A 14,724-nucleotide genomic window follows, 5' to 3' on the forward strand; every position below is an offset into this window, starting at 1 on the left:
CTTTAGATTTATTATATCCTGCTTTAAGGCCTCACCTTTCCACACCAAAATGTAATGTTTTCAGTGTTTCTTTAAGGCTGCCTTTTCCTAGCTCTCTTCCTGACCCCACGCTCCAGGCAAATGAACAGCTGTAGGCAGTTTCCCATGACCCTTCCCTTTTATCCACCTGTTCCTTATCTCCTCAGAGCCAGTAATCTACCCTTTATGACTGGCTCAAAGATTACCTCCTCCTGGAAACCTTTTTTTTTTTTTTGATGCGCCCCAGATGGAAGTGATTTCATTCTTTTGTGCTATAACCGTAGGACTGTATGCCCTCGGATCCTTCATATGGTACTTTTAGCTGTCTTTATTGGATTTTTAGTTACGCTAAGCATTTCATACTTCTATTTCTAGATTATATGTACTTGAGGCCAGAGTCTGTGTTTATTTCCTAGAGACTTGGACTGCATACTCATGTGTTTGTTCAATGCATAAATGAATATATCAATCAATGGGTTTGCTTGATTTCTTTTCTGGAACATTTCTATTTCTTTATCAGAATTAGATAACTAACTGCTTGAAGCATTCCATGTGATAGATTCATGTGGATTTATACAAGGCTAAGACAAGATTTTGTAGTTCGTATCCAACAGTCTCCAACATTTTATTGGTCACTTAAAATTGCAATAGTGCATTTAATTGAAGTCTTCTTCAGGATGAGCCCTTTCCTGGGTCAGAACTGGAGCTCTGTGCTTGTCATCTCAAGATGGAGTGTGGATATTTCTCTCATCAGCGCATTACTTTCCTTAACTTTAATCTGAAAATATTCTACATACAAGATGAAGATTGCACTAGGCACTCTTTCGAATGATATATCTTACAGAGTTATGATCATTTGTTCCTTGTGCCATTACTGCCTGCAAGATCTCAAAATTAAAGATACTTTTGTGCAAGAGAAATTGAGAATCCTAATTAATTTCCCTCGGTATTTAAAATCTGCCGTGGAGGGGCGCCTGGGTGGCTCAGTCAGTTAAGCGGCTGCCTTCCCCTCGGGTCATGATCTCGGGGTCCTGGGATCGAGTCCTGCATCGGGCTCCCTGCTCAGTGGGGAGTCTGCTTCTCCCTCTGCCTCTGCTGCTCCCCCTGCAGTGCTCTCTCTCTCTCTCAAATAAATAAGTAAAATCTTTTTGCAAAAAAGCTAATTTCCCCTTTAAAGAAATAAAAAAATAAATTAAAATCTGCAGTGGGTTGGCCTGAATTTCTGGCTCATGCTGGAATGCAGAGCTGTCAACCATGGCAACACTTCTGATGAGCACTGGCTAAACCTTCATTCCCTGCACATACATTGTGAATCTTTTTTTAAAGATTGATTTATTTATCTGAGAAGGGGGCAGGGAGAGAGAGTGCTGGCAGGGGGAGGGGCAGAGGGAGAGGGAGAGAGAGAATCTAAAGCAGACTCCCCACTGACCGACCCAAGGCGGGGCTCAATCTCACAACCCTGAGATCTTGACCTGAACCTAAATCGAGTCAGACAATTAACCGACTGAGCCACCCAGGGCCCCCTACATTGTGAATATTTTGACAAACATTGTTCAAAACATTGTGAGCCTATATGCGGCTGATGTACAGAATATTGAAAGGCACAATCTGCAAGGAATGAAAAAGCCTAAGAGCTGCCTTACAGATGAAAAATTACTCCTCTTAGACCTGAGTATGTGCAAAGAGGAAAAAGAAATCATGATCACCCACCCAACAGTTCCTGCTGCAATCATATTGTTATCTATGTGAATACTTTCTTTCTAGAAGATCATAGTGCTTAGAAAATAAGGGCTTTTCACCCGTTCTATTTTCTTACCATTTAAAAGAAATTTTCTCTGTGTCCTATAGATCAGGAGCCAATCTAGGAGCAGCAGAACTCAAAAGTGAATGTCCATAAGGAGTTACCTAAGAGGCTTGTCAAAATGTAGACTCACAGATCTCACTTCAGACCTGCTAATTTTGCATCTCTAGGGGGTGAGTCCTATAACCTGTAATTTTTTTTTTTTTTTTGAGAGAGAGAGACAGAGAGAGAGGGAAGGGAGGGGCAGAGAGAGGAGACAAAGGATCTTAAGCAGACTCCACACCCCGCACAGAGCTCGATCTCACAACCCTGAGATCATGCCCTGAGCCGAAAATCACGAGTCAGACGCTTAACTGACTGAGCCACCCAGGCACCACTGTAACCTATATTTTTAAAATGCCCTTTAGGATTCTGATTAGTGGTCCTGGGACCAGACTTTGAGGAAAAGGTGGAACTGGTAAAGGAGAAAGATTGGGAGGGAGTTCTCCCAACCTCTGGGGCTACCAGAATAGAAAGATGTTTACTTTCTGTTTACTTACTTTTTGAGTCATTGCAGGGTTCCCCCTGTCCTCTGCTCAACACCAGAACCCCTAGCCTGGGTCAAAATGGTGTAATGGAAATGCCATGGGCTGAAAGCACAAAAACATCAGGGTTCTCACGAAACCGGCTGTGAGATTTGGAGGAAGCACTTCACCTTTCCGGTCATCACTCATGAGCTGGGAGAGCTGGGCCTGATTATCTGCACCAGCGCTGTGTTAGCCATGGATTCATTCAGCAAAGGCCCAGGCATTGCCTCGAGAGCATCGCTGTCCCACAAAGACATGATGCAAGCCACACGTAAGTGTAGGTATTCCAGTAGCCATATTTCAAAAAGTAAAAAGAAACAGGTAAAATTAATAATAAATTTTATTTAACCCAATACATTTGAAATAGCATCATTTCAACATGTAATCAATATAAACATTATTGAGATATTTTATATTCTTCTTCTTCTTTTTTTTTTTTTTGGTATGAAGTCGTAGAAATCCGGGTGATTTTCTATTTCAGCACATCTCAGTTCAGACCCGCCACATCTCAAGTACTCAAGAGCCATCCATGACAATGCAGTTATGGAGCAGGGGAGGAAAACTATGCCTATGGACCAAATCTGGTCTGCTGCTTGTTCTCACATGTCCACTACCTAAGAATGGTTCTTACATGTTTCAATTATTTTAAAAAATCAAAAGAAGAGTAGTATTTTATGATACATGAAAATGATATGAAATTTAAATTTCAGATCCACCAATTAAATTTTATTGGAACACAGCCATGCCCATTTGTTTACCTATTGTCTATGGCTGTTTTTGTACAAGAGCAGAGTTGAATAGTTGAGGCAGAGGCCATATGACCTGTAAAGGCTAAATATTTGCTATGTGGTTCATTACAGGAAAGCTTTACAGACCCCAGAAAGGAGGCATGCAAGCTGGCCCCGGGCCATTTGCATATAAGCAAGGCTTGGCTGATGCTTGGCCTGGATGGCTAAGCAAGCCTCCATCCAGAGATGGAGAGCAGAGGTTCAGGGGGCCAGCCAACAATCTGGAGTCTTGATAGAGATGCTGTAGCAAGCAGAAAGGAAAGTCGGGCAGGCCTAGCACAGGGCCTGGGAGCAGAGTGGGACACACCAGGTGGCAGGAGACTGGCCAGGGTTGAAGGTGGTACCCCATAGAAAAAGGGACTCTGAAGTTGGATTCGGCCAACCTGTGGAAGGATTCTGACTTGAGCCTTAACTAAAATGAACACACGTAACAGCAACTGTCTGCTCTTATTTGTCACATTTTTGTCTTTAAAGTTCTGCTCTTATCTGGTGAGTTCTGTTCTTTTCTGGTTATTCAACCTCTTTCAAAGTCCATTGCCTGAGCTGCATTCCCTGCTCCCCGTCCATCCTCTCAAGCTCTGGATTCGAGTCTTGTTGGTGGGTTGGTTGGTTTTTCTGTTGCCGTGGCTGGGTATGTGGATGACTGAGGGACAGTCTAGCCCATGACCTTTAGTTTAGGGAAACTTTCCAGGGCTGTAATTACCTGGGACTTAGCTCCATCAAAGGCATGTTTTGATCCATCAACCCCTTGTCCTGGCCCAACCCTTTCAGTTCCTGTAAGTCACCTTTGGGTAAAATAAAGATAACATGTATTAATTTTTCTCTTTTAAACAATTGGAAAAATATGACCAAGCCTTTGGAGGCGGGGGGAACCTTTCCCTGACCCTTTTGATCCATTTCCTTGTGAGTTATAAATTCCTGGTGGTATTCCTTTAATGTGGTAGCACTTTATGCTGTATTATTCCATAACTGCTCTTAACCCTTTTGACCCAAATCATTTCTGCTTTCATTCATTTTTTAAGAATTCCTTTCAAACACTTTCATGTCCATAAGTTTATTTTAGTTTGAAAGATAGTCCTGGGTTGTGGGAAGGGTGTTATTAGTTCCATTTTTATAGATTCAAAAACTGAAGCCCAGAGATGTCAAGAGATTTGCTTAGGTTCTTACAGCTAGTTAGTGGTCAACCTGAGCCAAATATAAAGTCTTCTGACTGCTGGGCTCATGATCTTTGTGCTACATTTCACTGGTTGCCTATTATTATTCGTCCTCTCTTCTTCCTTTGTTTGTCTCAATATTTCTTCTTCTCAACTCATTTTAACCCTAGTCCACATTTTCTCCACCCTTCAAAGCCCTCCCCCCTGTCCAGCCATACTCCTGCCATGTGCTCTCTGAGATAGCCATGTCCACCTCTGGCCCCAACCGTATCCTTCCTTGCTGGACCAAGGGGACCACATCACATCCTGAGAGCCTCTCTTCTCTTCATGTACTTGGTTCCATGTTCTGATCTTTTTCCATAAGCTTTTGAGCCATAGCCCACTTGATGATATGAAGAAGGTGACCTTTGTCTGCTCTGAGGAAGAGCAGTGAACCTGAGATGCCCAAAGTTGAGGTTCCCAGCCACAATTCTTTTTGGCCTTAGAGCTCCCACAGTGAGCTTCAGAGACACTGGGAATTTTTCAAAGAAAAAATTCAATGTTAGTTACCTTGATTTTTCTTAAATCAGAAAACGTTAGAGCTGTAAGATACAATCTTTTCCATCCTTCTTGTTGATGAGGATACTGAGGCTCAGAGAGGTGTCTGAAACTCAACCCCCTTCCCAGGGTTTCAATATTTGGAAATGAGCATCATAGGATCCTGAAATGACAGGATCACTTCAGTTGTGAGAGAGTTGGGACTCATTGGTTAATTTATCTCTAAGGCCCCTTACTGGATCATTCCTTGCCTACATTACTGGAATATCATCAGATAAAGTGAAGGACCAGGAAACATGAGAACAAAATTATGTAAGATTTTTCTTCTGAAACTTATCTCTATCTCTTTTTGAGCTAGATAGTTGCTCCACACTGAGTTTTGTGTGCATCTCTGAAATGACCCCTAACCATTCACTCATCCATTCATTTATTCATTTGTTTAACCAACATTGGTCAAGTCAGGCAATCTCTGTGTATCCCATATTTTTCTAGATCCTAGATTATTTTCTAGATCACCATCTGCCTGCCAAAAGGGACATACCAGTAGCACTATAATACAGCCTAAGGAAGTAGGCCCCAGCATCCAGGAAAGCACCAGAGCAGGCACCTTATTCAGACCTAAGGTGAACCTGTGTGTGTGTGCAGGTGCGGGTGGGGTGGGGAAAGGGTAGTCAGGAAAGATTTACACAAGGAGGCAACTGACTTCCAGATGGAATTTGGAAGGATGGGCAGAAATGAGCCACTGTTTCATTTATTCAATAAATACTAAATGAGTACCCTATGTGCCAAGCAGTGTGTTAAGGCATTACCAGATCAGAGTGGATGGAAACACTGGAAGTCCCTGATTCATTGGCCCTCACAGTTTAGTTGGGAGTCAGGCACTAAAAGGTAAACAAACATTACAAAGTGTGACATGCTAGGAAGAAAGGACAAGGGTGCTGAGATAGAGAACAAGGAGGAGGCACAGTAGAAGAATCAAGAAGGGTCTCAAGGAGGAGCTGATGGTAGATAAAACCTAAGAGATATGAATGAATTAACCATGGGAAAGTCAGGTAAGAGGGGCCATTCCAGACAGGGGGTCTAGATGTGCAAATGCCCTGAAGCAGAAAACTGCCAAGCCTGCTTTACTAACTGCAACAAGGCTTGTGTGTCTGGTGCAAGGTGAATAAGAAGAGGAGAAAGGCTTGATAGACCACTAGGGAGAATAGCGGGGACCAATGCATCAGGGCTTGGATAGCCAAAGTAAAAACCTGCAGCAGGGACTTGCCAAGCAGAAGGAATAGCCCGTGCAAAGGCCTCGAGATGGGAAAGCAGTTGGCAGTTGGAGGAATTGGTATGTGAGCATGGAGGCCTACAGCATGGTGGCTTATACTCCATACACAGTATGAGTTAAGCATCTAGAGGCTTCAGTCATTCCTAACTTGGGTCTAATAAGCCTTTCAAATAGGCTAAAGCCCTTGATTATCTCCCTGGATCATTTGGATGGCTGTCAGTCCAGCCTCTCTCCTCAGCTGCTGGAAGCAAAACTCCAGACAGCCACCTGGAGACAGAGGCTCACCCAGTATGCCAAACTGGGTGCAAACAAGCTCTGCAGCCCCACGAGATACAAAGAAATTCAGAACTGAGAATGGCAAGGACAGCTGGCCAGCAGGGAGACGGGCACGGGGCCAATGCTTCGTGTTTGGATGACAAGGGCAGAAAGAATGAAATGCAAGAGAAAACAAGGACTCTCTCTTCAAAGAGTTGGGAAACACACTCTGCTTCCCTTCACTTCCCAACTGGGGAGGGTGGCAGCAGCGGGACAAGAGGTCAGGAGGAAGCATTCAGTCCCGGACACCCTGCCTGCTACCAGGAGACCTGCTGGGGTGGATGCCACCGGGCCGGATGCCGGAAACGGGAGACACAGGATGTGGTGCCCAGGCCCTGCTCATGCCAGGTCCTGCCCAAAGAACTGGACATCGGCAAACAGAAAACCATTCAGACCCTGCAGCAGGCAGGGTTCCTATGGCAACCAGTGGCTCCCCAGCAACTGCACATCCCTTCTCTTCCTGGACTAAACTTTCCATTTGATCTCTTTGGGTAAAGTAAATTTTGGATAAGAGGGGCTGGGTGGGGGGTGGATATTGAAGAGGGTGTTGAGATGTGGCAAGAAGAAGTCTGGTTTTCACATTGAGTTTGAGAATTAAAAGCCAGTGGATATCTGGGAAAGAGATATAGTGAAATTGTGTTTGTTCTTTTGTGTGTGTGTGTGTGTGTGTGTGTGTGTGTGTGTGTGTGTGTGTGTGTTTAATCCTGACTTTGCTTTCAGTTCTGGCATTTGCCCGAAGCTCTTTCAGAGCCAAAGGCCACTGGTCACTGCTTCCTCCCGACACTTCCCTAGCCATCACTCTTGCCTGCTGAAAGAGATGCTCTGCTGCCTGATACTGTTCCCAAGTTCGAGCTGGCTGAAGTCCCGCTGCCCTTCAGGGGCTGACAGATTAAGGGACAGGGAAAGGCACCCTGGGATATTAAAGAAAGTCGACTCCTGGGCCCCACCTCTGAGATTTGGAGTCCTTAAGATTTAGTGGAATTCCCAAATCTGTGCTTTTCATAAGCACCCTAGTTTACACAGGTTTTGATGGATGCTGAACACATGCTAAAGAAACACCGCTTTTAGGGACACAGGATCACCTGATTGGCACGTAGCCCAAGGCTGTGGGATAAACAGACTTCCAAGCATATAAGCCGAGATTCAGGCCTGAATGCAGACACACTGGAGAAACTATACCTTTGTGGAAGAAGAGGTCTTTCCCACCCCCAAAAATGTGTGCTCTCCAGGCCATTTGGAGGTGCTGAGTTTCCTCCAGCATCTTTCAGCAGACACTAAAACTTTGCAAAAGAAGGAGGTTCTAGTTCTCCTCCTAGTGAAATGTGTGCTATGTCCCTTCTTCCAAAGTGACTCCAGCATCTCCAAGAAAGGCAGGGTTCATGCAAGTGTTGACTTAAGTTAAAATGGGTTAGCTGGTTGTCATTTCTGAGTCTAACAACACATGACACAGGGGAAATCACATGAAATGAACCAGAAAATGAACAGAAATGAGCATGACCAAGAAAACTGGAAGGAATTTCTCTCATGTTGGAAATGGAGGCAATGCTTGTGTTGATCTTGCTTTCCTCTTTGGTGCTGATTAGTTTTAAGCGAGGTTGTTTTTATTTTTGTGGGCAGTGACTATATTGTGCTTTGAGTCTCATCTGGCCCTTGGTTGCCCTGCCATTTAAGGCAAATAAATTAAGAAATCTCCAAAGGAATATTTTAATTCTTAAAGAAATTGACAAGGAGTACATAGAGAGGAAGAAGTAGGACGTAACTGGCCTCTTCTCTAGAGACAAAGATGAGTGATAATTTGTGGAGAAAATGTGCTGGCATCATTTATTAAAAGTTAACATATGGAGATTTCCCTGAGTGGACCATCCATTGCTCAATACCCATGTGTTGGAAAACTTTTATACTATCTTGTACAGGTTCACAGGGGCTGGTTTTAACAAACGGATCATGTCATATTTTTTTGTATCCATCATACTATTCAGCATGGTTGCTGGCCATCTGGTAGGTATTCAAAAAGTCATTCTTAATTGGTGGACTTTAAGAAGTCATTCTAGTGGTTTTAATGCCTCAATAAGCTATTTTCAGGCTACATTTACTAGACATTGCCTCCAGGGTGAGATAACGAAGAAAGAGACCGGCAGTGTTCCTTCTGAGTATTTCTTCTGTGTACTTGCTGTACCTGTAATAACTCTCTGGAGAGACTGACCCAGTAAGATCTTTTGGAGGCATCCATCTGCAAGACTGAGCTTGATCACAAGTTAGGCCTCTGAGTTGAAAAAGTGAATGAAGCCAGCACAGAAGAGTGCTGAAGAACGTAGGTTCTGCTTGCTACCATCTGAACTGGAATCCCAGCTCTACCATCTATTAGCTATGTGACTTCATACAAAGTACTTGGCCTGTCCTCATCCGTGAGATGGGGATCATAATAGAATTTGTCATAGGGTTGCTATAAAGATTAAATGATAGAAGTTGTGTAAAGCATTTAGAAAATAGGCCAGTCCATAGTAAGAGCTCATAATGTTAGCTATTGTTAGCATTACTGAGTGGTGACCAGAACTGGATTGGCTCATGAACAAAGGCTGAGGACTACAGATGCTGCTCAGCCCCAACAGACACACTCAGGTGGGATTCTACCTCCTCTATGTCTCCTACTCAAGTCGCTTTCTACATCTGAATTTGTCACTGAGCCATGGAGTATAATGGCATCAGGTACCTAAATGTGAAGATTCTCTGCCATCTTTATTCCCAGTCTCATTTTTAACTCCATTTTGTAAAAACGTCCTGTTTACATTCTTCCCAAGCATCTAAGTCATGTAGAGCCTGGGTAAGTGAGGAAAAGAGAACAGCGGCACATAGCAAAATGTCTGCCCCAGAAATCACAGCGAAGTTGCATTCAAAATGAGGGTTTTTGAATGAGAGAAACAGAGGAATTAAAACAGGCACATTTTCTTCTGTTTCCCACTCATGATGCTAAAATACAGCCCTGAGAGAGAGGATTCAGTTTGTTTTCAAGGGAAGCCAGGTCCTACTTCTGAGGATAAGGATTAAAGGGACATGTCAATAGGTTTTGAAGTTTGGCATTCTTAAAAAAAAAAAAAGTATGTCATTCAAATCTTTGCAAACTCCCAGAGTCAGCAAAAGAGTGCCAGAGAAGTCAGCCACCAGATTCTTGGTGGGATTCCCACAAGAATCCCACAGTGGGATTCTTGATCCACTGTCTCCAGGTCTTTTATGGACAGTAATAGCTTCATAAAATTCTTCCCTCTGCTGCTGGCCCAAAATGAGCATTATACTGTGAATGCCAGGGGAGAGCGATAAGTATTTTTAACATAACATCTGAGTATACATACATACAATGGAATATAATTAAGCCTTAAAAAGGAAGGAAATTCTGACATATTCTACAGCATGGATGAATCTTGAAAACATGTTACATGACATAAACCAGAAACGAAAGGACAAATATCATAACCCCATTTATGTGAAGTACCTAGGGGAGTCAAATTCACGGAGACAGAAAGTAGAATGGTGGTTGCCAAGGGTGGCAGGGAGGGGCAAATGGGGAGTTGTTTAACGGGTATGGAGTTTCTGTTCAAGATGACAAAAAAGTTCTGGAGATGGATGGTAATGATGGTTGCACAGCAATGTGAATGTACTTCATGCAATGATACTAAACTAAAAAGGGCTAAAATGGTAATTTTGTGTTGAGTATATTTTACCACCATAAAAAACCATCTGAAGCACAAAGAAAAATGGTGTCCAAGTAACGGATGGAAAAAGTTTCTGTTCCTCTCTGCAGGAACAGCTCTGCTTTAGCCCTCTTATATGACTATTTACCAATCTTGTAGGCAGATGTTACAATGTTTTTCAATGGATGTCCTCAGAAGGATGTGGAATCTGTTCTGCACTTCTGACTTGTCTTACCAGTTCTGATGTCTGCTCCTCCACAGAGTGTTCCACTAAGGTGGTGGCAGGAACAGAAGGAGAGCGAGGTGGCTGAACTACAGAGCATTTTCCTGCGTAACATATGGCAGCAGACTTCCTAAGAGAAATGTAGGTTCTTGGAGGTTCTTGGGTTTAACTAAAAAGCATTTCTCTCCGGTTCCCTAAGTAAACAATAGACTTGCCACCTGCCAACCACAAAAGTTTTGGAGACAGTGGAATCAAACTTCAATTTAACATTTCAGTAGCTTTCAGATTATTTTGATTGCAGCCTCACAGTAAGAAATGCATTTTACATCGTGATGTAATGTGTGCATTCATATTGTTGAATTTATATAACTGAAAGAACAGTTTCACCAAATAAAACTTAACCTTATTCCATGCAGAGCGTTGTAATATTTTATCTTCCTTTCTCCTCAGGTCTGTTCTACCCCTGCATTTTTTAAATGTTTAAATGTTGGTTGTACTCTATTAAATTTGTTTCACAACCCTCTAATGGGTCCTGATCTGAAGTTTGAAAAATGCTACAATGTGTTTGCTGCTCCAGCCACTGGGTTAACACTAACTTGCTTGCTCCTGGGGTCAACCACAGGTGAAACTCTCTGCTAGCAAGAGGAGACTTCGGGTCAGTATCTCCACTCTCAGAGGGAAAGAGCCTGATGTGGTAACCCAGGGACTTATTGCGAAATGAGTGTGCATGGGCCACAGGCCAGAGGCAAGGCTCAGCAGGACAGGCTTGGATCATGTGTCTGCCCTTTAGCAGAAACAATGAATATGCATGTTAGCAAAGTCTACTCTTCTTGGATATCAGCACAAAGAATTATCAAATCAAATCTAATTTGGGTAATCAGGGAAAAGACAAAAACAGAAAACTCTGGGGTCTTGCTAAACATTTCAGTAAGGAGCGGAGTCCATGGACTATGAGACCGTTTTCCAGAGGGAAATTGAAAGTCAGGTAATGTTGGAGGGCACATCTGGTGTTTCCTGGACTTTTCAGAGCTTCCGGCTCCCAGTGACCCATCCCGCTTCTGACTGCATCTTTCTTGCTGTGTTGTCTAGGGGGGCTGGGAAACAGAATGTCGGAGTTTCTTGCCTGGTTTCTCTGTCTCGTATGTTTTTTGGGTTTTTTTCTGTGCGAATCAGAAAGGTTTGGAGGAAGGGAGCCCCCCTGGAGGAGTGTGTGCTTACTGACCACTTACAGTCCAATTCAGGATGGAAGGAATTGACATTCATTGAGATCACGTGGGAAAAAAATACTGTGACAAGTACTGAGGACCATAAAAAAATTTATTATTTTTGGCAGATTATGTTGAAATGATTACATTTTCCAGGGCTCAGAGACTACACTAAAATTTCCTTTCACAAGAAAAAAGAAAAGAAAAATGATGCCTATCTGTACAAACTCCAGAACACGCCCTAAGGTGTTATTGATGATTAAGAAAGCCATCCAACCTACTCCGTTTACAGTGTTCTCAGGCTGCTAAGGTCAAGCTCCTATCTCCCATCTCATCTCACCTTCTCACAGACGTACCTAATGATATAAAAGGAGTTGGGCCCCTCTGTGCTACTTGGGCAGTAAGAGTTTGTGGCTTCCAGAATATAAAATGGAAATTGCCACCATCAGAGTCCGTAGATGTAGTACAGATACAATACAGTGCAGGTTCTCACCTCCTTTAGTTTCCAGTGACAGAATGTGAAGCTGGTACAATGTTTAAAGGTATCCTTTTTCCAGTTCCCTCAACACATCATCCCAAATCACCTGGAGTACCTGGTAATGGCCTCCACTCCCAAGCAGCTTATTCTTTCCATTTACTAAATTCCAGTAAACATTTTCAGGCCTTGAAGTCTTTACCACAGACTTCAACAAGTCATTTCTGTCTTTTTTTTTTTTTTTCTTCCATGTGGGTAGTATTCTATGTTTCTACCTAGATTGCACTTTCCCTCTTGGGCTTCCCCCTTCTTCTTCATTGGCACATGGGATTGCATTCTACCTGCTTGGTGACTGACTCCACAAGTCTCTACTTTGTGTATGTTTGTTCAGGAGAACGGCGCTTAAGAACATCTCCTGATCTCCAACTGAGACAGACTTCAGCCAGAAAGGAGAAGTGTAAATTTCGGATGAAGAATCTGACCACGTGAAAGAAACTTTGTAGAAGTTTTCAAGTTAGTGCCCGTAATTAGCAAAGGGAGTTGGCTATGACACTTAGAGCTGCCTGAAACAGAAAATGCCCACTCAGTCTCAGACAGGCTTAAATGTAGTGCATCACATAGCTTAAAGCCCAGAGACATTTTGGGTTCCAGGAGAGATTTGGTCCAGTGCTACTCAGTAATGTCATTAAGGACAGAGGTCATTTCTGTCCTTACATTCTGCTGTCCTCAGCACTGGCTTCATTCGAAGGTTGAAGACATCAGGCTATGTGCTTCTTGTTCATACCCAACAGGAGAAGGTGAATGAAAAGTAGCCTCCTGGGGCGCCTGGGTGGCGCCTGGTTAAGCGTCTGCTTTCAGCTCAGGTCATGATCCCGGAGTCCCCCGATTGAGCCCCGCATCGAGCTCCCTGCTCAGGGGAGTCTGCTTCTCCCTCTGCCCCTCACCCCGTTCATGCTCGCGCGTGTGCTCTCTCTCAAATAAACAAATAAAATATTTTAAGAAAGAAAAAAAGAAAAGTAACCTCCTCCCAAAGCCCTCTCCTTTAGTCTGATTGGCCAGAGTAAGTCACGTGTCTATCACTGGCCGGAGGACAGTTGCCAGGAGAATGCCATATGCTGATGGATGTAGATCAAGGTTTCTGGATAGCAACGCTATTGATATTTTGGACTGGATTATTCTTTGTTGTGGGGCCATTCTGTATATTATAGGGTGTTTTGCACCATCCCTGGGTTTTATAGCTCTCCATCACCACCAATGATGAGAATTAAATATGTCTCTAGACATTGCAAAATGTTCCCGGAGGTAGGGGGAGGTCAAAATCACCCCTGGTTGAGAACCACTAGTGTAGACTAATCAGGTTTCCTCCTGGCTCTGTGCCTCCGTTTTCTCATCTGTAAAATAGAAATCATATTAGATTTTTCATATGATCATTATACGAATTAAATGAGTTAATTTACATAACAATGTAGAATATAGTAAGCACTATATAAATGTTAGCTATTACTTTTATCCACTACTTCTAATGTCAGGGGTGTAGGAGGTATTAAATAAGTATTTTCTCAATGAATGAATGAATTTGGTAGAAAAGTCATTTGTATCCATGTAACACTGATGTAGTTCAGCAAAATAATATTCTGTAATGCCACTCCTGTTGAAAATCTCTGAAGTTTGTAGGGCATTTAGTTTCTTCACTTGAGAAGAAAACTAGTGTTCCCACTGCAAATGCTTTCTTATGTGTGTAAAAGTAAAAGCTGGTGCTATTCAGAATTTGTATGACCACTACAGAATGAGAAAGGTGAGCTAGGAGGACTCAGGACCCTTGGATGAATCTAAGGATCCATTCATTTAACACATGGAGCAAGTCCTCGCTGCACTGTATCTTGGAAACCAAGGCTGAGAGCATTTCCCTGCCTGAATGTTGTACTTGGAAATGCAGTCTGAAGTCCAATGATCAAAGATGCTGAGAGGAGTATCTTGAGGACATAATTTAAAGTTTATACATTTTTTTAACTTTGTTACTGTTGATAATAATAATGTTTATATTTGAACAGTGCCCCCATACAGTGGAAGTTTTAAAAATCACTTCCAAATGCCTCTCCTAAGCATTCCCGGGTCAAAGGCTGCGTGAATCCGTATCACAAAGAAGTTTTATCTGTGGAAGCTGAGCTTAAGGAGTCCTGAAGGAGAACGTAAAGAGACCACACACACTGACCGAAGTTCAAGGCCTGAAAATCACCAGGACTGAGGAAGCCAGCTGATGATCATAATAAACCCCTTCATGCAAGGAGGGAGATGGCACAAATGTTTCTTTAGGGCCATTTCTCAGCAAATTAGCACAACTGGTGAGTGACGAGTGGACCAGGGGCAAATATAATGATAGAGATAAGAGCCTCTGGTGAAGCATGGTGGGTTGAAAACATGTGATCACCATCCTGAAACACTACTAATATGTCAGGGAAAAGATTTAAAAGCCACATTGCACATAAATTATCAAGGACAAAGGAAATGGGACAGAAAGCATCATGAGGTAAGAAATGGGAAGCTACGAAAGTGTGTGTGTGGTGTGTGTGGTGTGAGGTATATGTGAGGTGTGTGTGTGTGTGTGTGTGTGTTAGGGGTACGTGCATGTGTGAGGTGTATGTGAATATGGGTGATGTATGAGTATATGTGGTGTGTGTGTGTG

This window comes from Phoca vitulina, unplaced genomic scaffold, assembly GCF_004348235.1.
Source record: "Phoca vitulina isolate PV1807 unplaced genomic scaffold, GSC_HSeal_1.0 scaffold71, whole genome shotgun sequence".
Classification (NCBI taxonomy): Eukaryota; Metazoa; Chordata; class Mammalia; order Carnivora; family Phocidae; genus Phoca; species Phoca vitulina.